Below are 10,002 nucleotides of genomic sequence, written 5' to 3'. Positions count from 1 at the left end.
ACTTTTATTAAACATTATGTTTTTTGTTTAGCATTAGTATTCAATTCAATAAAACTTGTGTTTTGGATTAATCCTTGTCTTCTGATTCTTAAGGGTTTTGATATTGTGTTTATTGTTTTGTATACCTACCTGTATCCTCCCCCAGTGCTCTGTTCACGTCCCTGAGTTGTGTTTGTGAATTTCATGTTTTACTCTGAAGGTCTGTGAAAGAAAGCTGTAGGCCTTGTCAGCACTTCCTTTTTATGGCCTTTGTCAACCCCCATCACCTCACTTCAGGCTTTCTTCCTGTGGGAGGAACCAGAGGTGGGACCAAGTCATTGTTTTGCAAGTCTCAAGTAAGTCTCAAGTCTTTATCCTCAAGTCAAGTCTCAAGTAATGTCAGGCAAGTCAGAGTCGAGTCTCAAGTCACTGGTGTAAAAGTCCGAGTCAAGTCACAAGTCTGAAATTTTGAATTTCAAGTCCTTTCGAGTCTTAAAAAAAAAAAAAAAAAAAAAAAAAAAAGCATGTTGCAGTTATGCTAAATGTAAATATACACAAATTGTGAAATTGCTCCTCTTTAAAATGCAGCTCAATTAAACCTAGCCCCCAGAATAATTTTCACCGACAGTTCTGAGATAAGCTGCATGTTATTCTTGGATGCGGTTGTAGGACCAGCTTTAAAATCGCATGACAAAAATATCATACATAAATAAATGATTTTTTTTTAAATATAATTAAAAAAAAAACTGCATCACCAACGTAGCCTGGACAACATTTACTAGTTAGATGAAGTCTCATCGTAGCATATTTATATGCATATTTATAATTATACGGTTCTTGGAGTGAGTGCACACACTCATGAAGTTTAGTAACTTCAGGTCACTGCAACAAGCCCAGGTACAGTTTACCGACGGATGGGTACAGGACCTTGAAATGCACCGTGTAGAAAGTAAAGACCATCGTACGTATCATAAGTTTACCAGTCTCACAAATCGTCGTCATAAATACACATTCGTTAACCGTCTATTAATAGGACCTTTGAGCTCAATGGTAATTAATTAGCAGTGGAAATAATTTCTGGTAGCATCACAGAAATGTAGCAGTGACAATAATACTGTATGCTGTAATCGTACTGGGCAATTAGTGATACAAAACAACTGTTTTATCCTGTGAATAAAAGTATGTTTTTGTCAATGTACCATGGTAATAACAGAAGCGAAACGCAATATTGTGTCAGGACAATTCACTATTTATGCACAATAAACAAAGGAGCATAGCACGACAATTTCTGTTCAGCGCCAGACTTGCTTGTAACCTATATCACCAATTATGTTAAGAAAAATGACGCATTAACTACAACAGCAGACTGACCTTTGTGGAAATGCTTGGAGCAGACTAACCTGTGAGCTGGAGTGTTCTGGGACGTTATATTTTGTCTTTGAATGGCTGCAATCCAGTCGCCTCTTTGTTACTTCGGAAACATGGCTCGAACAATTTCTCTTCAACGACGTAATCCGATAACAACCGATCTCTTTACCCGTCGGCTTCCCGTGGCTGTCATGCGACCGGCTATTGCAGTTAATAATACAACAGCTTCTTGACATTTTGTGTTTCTTTTTATCGCTGTATAACTGATTTTAATTGAAAGCCTGCGTACTGCTTGCCACGAGTTCCCAGAATCCTTTGCGGTTCTACCCGTGAATGACGTCACATTTTCAATCTCTATATAAGATGCATGTTAAATTTTATATTTGGGGTGAAATATCAAGTCTTTTCAAGTAAACCGGTTCAAGTCCAATTCAAGTCCCAGGTCATTGGTGTAAAAGTCCAAGTCAAGTCACAAGTCTTAGAACATTTTTTCAAGTCAAGTCTAAAGTCATAAAATTAATGACTCGAGTCTGACTCGAGTCCAAGTCATGTGACTCGAGTCCACACCTCTGGGAGGAACAAGCCACTTGGCAAATTATCTGCATTTATGTCTCCTCTACTGTCTCCCCTCATCCTTCAGATGCCCATTCTGTTGTCCACAATCTCCTCTTGATGACCTCTGCAAAGCCCCGTGGCACAGCTCTCATTCCAATTAGTGATGGGATTTCCGGCTCTTTTTAGAGAACCGGCTCTTTCGGCTCCGGACCGGCTCGTCATGTTGTTTTGTTGCTTTAATTAAGTTATTATTAGTTATTATTATTATTAATACAAAAAGAATTACTAATGTAAAAAAAGTGGTTTTATTTATATATGTTTATATATAAATATATGTGGTGGCCCCTAGAGATAAAGCACGTACAAACTCCAAAGCACATCTCTAGCGTTAACTGAACTTCCAAAACAGAGCTACCTAGATCAGTTAAATTACACAATTGAAAGCATGTGTGTATTGTTTGTGTATTTATACACAAGCACTCATATATATTCAAATAATTAAAAAAAATTAATTTACCTGTTACTACCACACCAAATCAGGTCGGTGGTACTTGCTGGCTTGTGTAGTCACCAGGTAACAAAATCTCAACACTGGGCCCAGCATCCTGGAGCACATCTGTTGTCTTTTGTACGTGTTTTGGAGTTTTTACGTGTTTTGGAGTTAGTATGTGCTTTGTCTGTAGGGGCCACCGTAAATATACTTTTATTTATACACTCCACATAAAATGTAATAAATAAATCATATACTACAAAAACCTATTCACATTTCAACTTTTAACTATTTACAGTGGGGCAAAAAAGTATTTAGTCAGCCACCGATTGTGCAAGTTCCCCCACTTAAAATGATGACAGAGGTCAGTAATTTGCACCAGAGGTACACTTCAACTGTGAGAGACAGAATGTGAAAAAAAAATCCATGAATCCACATGGTAGGATTTGTAAAGAATATATTCGTAAATTAGGGTGGAAAATAAGTATTTGGTCACCTCAAACAAGGAAAATCTCTGGCTCTCACAGGCCTGTAACGTCTTCTGTAAGAAGCTTTTCTGTCCCCCACTCGTTACCTGTATGAATGGCACCTGTTTGAACTAATCATCTGTATAAAAGACACCTGTCCACAGCCTCAAACAGTCAGACTCCAAACTCTGCCATGGCCAAGACCAAAGAGCTTTCGAAGGACACCAGGAAAAGTATTGTAGACCTGCACCAGACTGGGAAGAGTGAATCTACAATAGGCAAGCAGCTTGGTGTGAAAAAATCAACTGTGGGAGCAATCATCAGAAAATGGAAGACATACAAGACCACTGATAATCTCCCTCGATCTGGGGCTCCACGCAAGATCTCATCCCGTGGGGTCAAAATGATCATGAGAACGGTGAGCAAAGATCCCAGAACCACACGGGGGGACCTGGTGAATGACCTGCAGAGAGCTGGGACCAAAGTAACAAAGGTCACCATCAGTAACACACTACAACGGCAGGGAATCAAATCCCGCAGTGCCAGACGTGTTCCGCTGCTGAAACCAGTGCATGTCCAGGCCCGTCTGAAGTTTGCCAGAGAGCACATGGATGATACAGCAGAGGATTGGGAGAATGTCATGTGGTCAGATGAAACCAAAGTAGAACTTTTTGGTATAAACTCAACTCGTCGTGTTTGGAGGAAGAAGAATACTGAGTTGCATCCCAAGAACACCATACCTACTGTGAAGCATGGGGGTGGAAACATCATGCTATGGGGCTGTTTTTCTGCCAAGGGGACAGGACGACTGATCCGTGTTAAGGACAGAATGAATGGGGCCATGTATCGTGAGATTTTGAGCCAAAACCTCCTTCCATCAGTGAGAACTTTGAAGATGAAACGAGGCTGGGTCTTCCAACATGACAATGATCCAAAACACACCGCCCGGGCAACAAAGGAGTGGCTCCGTAAGAAGCATTTGAAAGTCCTGGAGTGGCCTAGCCAGTCTCCAGACCTCAACCCCATAGAAAATCTGTGGCGGGAGTTGAAAGTCCGTGTTGCTCGGCGACAGCCCCAAAACATCACTGCTCTCGAGAAGATCTGCATGGAGGAATGGGCCAAAATACCAGCTACTGTGTGTGCAAACCTGGTAAAGACCTATAGTAAACGTTTGACCTCTGTTATTGCCAACAAAGGTTATGTTACAAAGTATTGAGTTGTATTTTTGTTATTGACCAAATACTTATTTTCCACCCTGATTTACGAATAAATTCTTTACAAATCCTACCATGTGGATTCATGGATTTTTTTTTTCACATCCTGTCTCTCACAGTTGAAGTGTACCTCTGGTGCAAATTACTGACCTCTGTCATCATTTTAGGTGGGGGAACTTGCACAATCGGTGACTGACTAAATACTTTTTTGCCCCACTGTATATTGTCAGCTTTTTTCTTTTAAACAAATTTAAAGTGAAACAACACAAAAACTGCAAACCACAACACAATTAAATATAAATTATAATATGAAAACAAAAAGAACATGCATATTCTCTGTCATATGGACCTGCATGAATAAACTTTCTGAATCCTTTATCATCCGCAACTGAAAATAGTTGTGGACGATTACTATACCTTTCTAATGTGATGTTGTTGTCCCTGGCTCTCTTTCTCTCTCTTTTCCTCCTGCTCTGTTCCTGTGCTACTGCGAGTGTAACTACCGCCCCTCCCCCCTCTTCCCGGCACAAAGCACAAGGCTCGCATGCGGAGTGAAGCGGGAAAAAAGTGCGAGAGAGAGGGTGAGAGAAAGAAAAAAAAAACCAACCCACGGCTCGCGATAAGGAACCGGCTCACGTCGTTCACGTCAAAGAGCCGGCTCTAAGAGCCATTTCATTCACGACCGACACATCACTAATTCCACTGCAGCTTTATGGTTATTGTTGTGGTTCTGGAATCTTCTTATGATGACTAGTAGGGCACCAAACAGTACGACCCTTGACCTCAACCGCTGCTTGGGCTGCCAGCTATGCCAGGAATGGTCCCTGCTTTTTGCTGGGTCTCTGAAGACTTCTGATCAGCACCGAGTCTCAGTCTGGAGATTCCACCCTTGGGATAATTTCATCCAGCAATACTCTGGCTGCTGCACCTGTATCTCCTTACTAGAAGGAAAAACATCTAACCATTTGGAACTAACATCAATCCACATTTTCCTTTTAGTTCGGTGACCTTCACTTATGGGTCAGCAAAAAAATCGTAAATATCATGGAAAACATAGAAAGTATTGTTTTATGTTAATTCTGGAATCCCTCCTTTTGACACATGGTCTCTCCCATGAGTCAACTTAACAAAACTAGGAGAATAACAAAAGAAAAGGCTTAGATAATTTCTCAGGCAACATCAGGGCTTCTCCTCTGTAGTAATTCTGCTCCAGCCCTGTACACCTGTGTTGAAAGATATAAGACTACGTTCACACTGCAGATCTTGATGCTCAATTCCGATTTTTTGATCAAATCCGATTTTTTTTGTCTGCTTGTTCACACTACAACTAAAATGCGACAGCAAACGTGCTCTAGTGTGAACCCTCAAAGCGGCCCGCATGCGCAAAAGACTTCACACACAACTCGCTCTGTTTAGACCAAGAGCAAACAATATTGTTTGACTGATGGCCCTTAATATAAAGACTTCGGACTTCACGTTTCCCAATTTTTGCTTTAAGTTATTTTGTTATTTACATAATAATGTAGATAACCTAATAATGATCCTTATTGCTCTTTTAGAGAAGCGGTGCTTCAAAGGATAGTTGCAGATTTCTGTCAGAATCTGCAGATTATACAGTACAAATAAAATGTTCACGTTTCTCCAACGTTGTCTTTCCAACAGTTTCACCGACATCTACACGGGGTGGCCAGGAAGCGTTCGCGATGTCTTCTCGGGCGCTGATAATTGGCGTCTGTCTTGTGTCAGTGACGTAAAAGACGGATTTAATGCGACATGACCGTTCAAACAGCAGTCGCTTTCTAAAACATCGGATATGTATCGGATTCAGTACCACATACGAAAGTGACCTAGATCGGATTTGAAAATATCGGATTTGTGCTGTTCACACTGTCATACCATGATCGGATATGGGTCGCATAGGGTCAAAAAAATCGGATTTGATGCGCGCAGTGTGAACGTAGCCTTAGTGTGTTTTGCATATTAAGTTTGCTTAACTCATGGCTCCGCCTGGAGCCTGCATCCACACTATTAGTGCCTGGAAAACAAAATCTATAAGTCAAATCAAACCTCACAATCTTAAGAGTAATAAAGTATTCAGCATCACAGAGACAAGTGTTGTATGCAGTTTTTCTTGCCAAATCAATAAACCACTACTATTGCCATAATTTGTCCCAAATCATGGATCACCCCATTATTCCACACTCCAGTGACTTTCCTTAAGTAGGATCATTTACTCATTTCATCACTATGAGCTCAATAGTAGTCAAATAATAAGCTCAACATTAAAAATGTCCTCAAATCACTGCGCGTCTGCTCTAACGTCACTTAGCTGTCTGTGCTGAATCCTTCACAAGCACTCTTAGGGAGAAACAAACATTAGCCTTGGAGTGTCGTGGAGGCCAGGCCTGGTCAACAGGTTCCAGAGGTGCTGTAAAAGGTCATGAAGTGAATCATCTGCTGTAAAAAAAAAAAAAAAGTAACACTGATTTCAACACAGTATATGTCTCACATTGTATACACATTCTCAGTTCTATTTTTCCCAGGTTTGTTAACCCAAATTTGATTTCCCACATTAAATAACAGCATTCCTCTGTGCCCCCACCTGCTCCATCGTACACCCTCCAACTCAAAGCAGTGTAGCGGCTCAGCTTTGTCCTGTGCAGTCCCCACTGTCTTTTTCATTGTCATTCCACTCCAAACGTGGCAAATGTCAACTCAGACAGTCTCCTCAAAGGTCCTACACACAGTGAAGTTGTAGCTTGCTGGAAATACGGTGCCATCCATCCAGGCAGTCAGGATGATGGGTTTTCTCTTCTTCTCTGATGCTGTTTGCACACACTGCTGCTGGGGCCTTTCTGCTCAGGACCCTGCTGCTGTCTCTTGGACCTCTCTGAAGACAAGGGATGCTGTTGCTCTTTGGAACTGCATCCCTTGTCTTCAGAGAGGACTTGCTTGATAGGATGACGGACACATGACGCTGTAAACAATTCAGCCAGAAACTTGGCCTGAACGTTTCCAATGATGTTAACCTATAATTTTCTTCTGACCGCTGCATGTGGAAAATTGATCCAGGTCTGCTCTTCACTTGCAAGTGACAGACTGAGAGATTTTCATCATTTTCCTCATCATCTCCTCTCTCTGGTTTTTGAATTCTCCTTTCTTAAGAACAGAAAGTGAGATTGGAGTTGTTCCAGTCTGAGAAACACAAAACCCTTTTCCTATTATTATTTGTCATCAACAATGTACATGTTGTTTCTTTTTTGTGTCCAGCCTAGGGCAGCTGGTGATCTGCAGTTTCACCCTTTCCCAAGTTGGAGACATTTTCCTTTTCACACACTTTCCTCTGCTGAGTGTCAAACCTTAATATACATTCTACATCTCTCCATTTCATTTAATATGTTTGTGTGAATCATTTACTTCACTACAATCTAGTCATTCTAGCAGTAGCGGTTTTTGATACGGGCGACACGGGCGGTTGCCCGGGGCGGCATTGTGGCGGGGGGCGGCATCACGGGCATCGGCAACAAAAAGAAAAAAAAAAAAATGCTCGTTCTCACGCTGCCCCGACATCATGCCAGTGGGAATGGCATAGGCACCGATCGGTTTTCTATCGCCCATTTGCTGGGAGTAAGTGCGCCCTCTGTTTGCGAGGTGCGCCTGCTGCTTGCTGCACAGGGAGGAGAGGGCGGGCGGCGGGGGATTCTCTGGCTGGCTGGAGCAGCATCTAATAACCAACTCGCAAAATAAAAACAAAATAAAAACAAAACAACAAACACGAAAACACCAGACATTATGATGCAGACTTATAATTTGCACCAATGTTTTTTCGAAATTCTATACGAGAAAAGTGAGCGTGAGAGCCCTCGGTGCGCCTGCTCGCTGCTGAAGTCAAAGTAAACTTTATTGTCATCTCTTCTACATACAGTCCAGCATATAGAGAGACGAGATGACAAGGCTCCAGTTACAGTAGTGCAAGTAAACAAATAATAAATATAAGAAGAGTAAGAAAATAAATATACACTTTAGGACCAGGGGTAAAGGGATCAATAACAATTTAAAATTTACAGTTTGATGATTTAAAGTCTCACACACAAGCCGTCGAAAGGGGAGGGGGGCCGGCTGCTTCCAAATAGAGCACATTTCATTTATAATGTTGTAAATCCAAGCCCATTATGTATTCATGATTTGAATCCTGGATTGTGTGAAATCTCAGAAATGCACCCTAGACAAAGTGAATCTGTGAACTATGGTGTAGGTCTATTAGGTTATGCTGTGGTGATCCTTGGGTTGAGGGATGGGTGTTCATACTGGAGTGCAAAATTAAAACCAGTGGAAGATGGACAAGAAAAGTTCAAAGCCATCAGGTGCTCAGTTTAGAAAAAATAGAAAAGAAGAGGAGGAGAAACGAGCAAAAGATACAGGTAAGCAGATGTGTGATTGGATAATGGCAGGTCATCCTGAAATAATCAGAATCAGAATACTTTATTAATCCCTAAGGTAATAATGTAAAAATTGGTAAAAATGGTAAAAATAGTAACAGTAACAAACTAAACTCCAAACAATACATTACGGTACAGATTTTAATATTAATTAGTCATTGCCAGAGGGAGTGTTCGCCCGGGACGCCAAACAGGCTAGGACCGCCAGTGAATTCTAGGCATGGTTTTCATTAGAGATGGACCGATCCGATATTACGTATCGGTATCGGTCCGATACTGACCTAAATGACTGGATCGGATATCGGAGAAAAATAAAAAATGTAATCCGATCCATTAAATATCACGAAAGCACCTCACAAAATTTGCAACACCCCGTAACTCACCTCAGAACGTTAGCATGTCTGAGCAGTATGCATCACGTGATAGAGCGGCTGTGGCATGCGGGACCTGTGGTCTGGATAGCATGTGGAGCTTCGCTAGCAACCCGGCATTTCATCTCCGACAAAGTTATCCCCGAGAGAAGTAAAGCAAGTGTGTAAGTCCATCTCTGAATGTTTGTAAAGCATTCCTGCGTTAAGCTTAACGAGCGACTGCCTCTCGCTCTCCGGCTGCTACTTCAATCATGAAACTGCTTAAATGATCAGCTGATCGGCTTTTCTGTCGCGAGTCCGTCTCTCTTGTTTGTTTTTGGCCCACTTTGCACCAGAAAGAGGAAACCAGCGGCTGAACAACAGCAGCACGTTTAAGCTTGATAAGCTGTTGTTAGAATTTATTTAATATTACTTTCTACACCAGGATCTTTTTCTACGTAGCTGACGCTGGTAACTGTGCAGGGGCGGATCTAGCAAAGTTTAGCCAGGGGGGCCGATAGGGCATTAACTGGGAAAAGGGGGCACAAAGACATACTTTTCTTTCTTATTCTCATTTAAAATGTCTAGCTTTTAATAAATAATTATCTGACACACAAAGTTTTAATTTGATGTAAAATGAATAGAAGTCAATTACTGTATATAGTGACTATTAAGTCTAATATATATACCCTAGTAAGCTATAGTACTTTTTCCTTTGGGAAGGTACCATCTGTGCAGTCTGCAATTTTGTTGAAGAAAGATGTTGAATCTATTTAATATTTCTTGAAAAATAATTGATTTCTGTGCATTTTTTTTCACACTGCATCAAATTAAGGTTGATTACGTCGATTAAGCATCATGAGGTGGCGCGTGAGGGGTGGTTCCCTATTTTTTATTTATTTATTTTTGTTGTTGCTGGGAGTTGGAACCCTATTAGTTAGGTTGCTTAATATTTCTGCTAAGTACTCTTTAAAATACCAGAATAGGGAGGATGGTGTAGGTTTAAGTTTATTAGATTGATCAGTATTGCTGAACTATGAAATATTTTTTTTGTATACAGGTATAACAGAATAGCTTTAGTGTAGTTGTTGTTTTAAACTTGAGTATGAACTTGCAGACTTGCAAAATGCAGCAAGATAT

General features: G+C 41.0%; 1 protein-coding gene across 1 annotated transcript in view; it reads left to right on the top strand.

Annotated features, from left to right (window-relative positions):
* Window positions 1-10,002, top strand: part of LOC147334363 (low affinity immunoglobulin gamma Fc region receptor III-like) — a 529,842-nt gene that overhangs the window by 368,208 nt on the left and 151,632 nt on the right. The window lies entirely within an intron of this gene.

This window comes from Aulonocara sp. 'chitande type north' Nkhata Bay, linkage group LG3 (genome assembly GCF_057382095.1).
Source record: "Aulonocara sp. 'chitande type north' Nkhata Bay isolate Kocher_YH1m ecotype deep benthic linkage group LG3, A_spYH_male_GT1.1, whole genome shotgun sequence".
NCBI classification, from domain to species: domain Eukaryota; kingdom Metazoa; phylum Chordata; class Actinopteri; order Cichliformes; family Cichlidae; genus Aulonocara; species Aulonocara sp. 'chitande type north' Nkhata Bay.
This window is presented reverse-complemented; position numbering and strand designations above follow the sequence as displayed.